Genomic DNA, 345 nt, shown 5'->3' with positions numbered 1-345 from the left:
TTTCTCTCTCCTTCTACTTCTTTCTCTCCCTCTTTCCCCTCTTTCTCTCTCCTTCTACTTCTTTCTCTCCCTCTTTACCTCTCTTTCTCTCTCCTTCTACTTCTTTCTCTCCCTCTTTACCTCTCTCTCTCCCTCTTTACCTTTATTCTTTTCTCTCCCTCTTTACCTCTCTTTCCTTCCTTCTACTTCTTTCTCTCCCTCTTGACCTCTCTTTCTCTCTCTCTACTTCTTTCTCTCCCTCTTTACCTCGCTTTCTCTCGCCTTCTACTTTCTTTCTCTCTCTTCCCCTCCTTTACTCACTTTCTTCTCTCCTTCTAACTTCTTCTCTCCCTCTTTACCTCTCTT

This window comes from Penaeus japonicus, unplaced genomic scaffold (assembly GCF_977035675.1).
Source record: "Penaeus japonicus unplaced genomic scaffold, GWHDUDI00000001_assembly GWHDUDI00000043, whole genome shotgun sequence".
Classification (NCBI taxonomy): Eukaryota; Metazoa; Arthropoda; class Malacostraca; order Decapoda; family Penaeidae; genus Penaeus; species Penaeus japonicus.
This window is presented reverse-complemented; position numbering follows the sequence as displayed.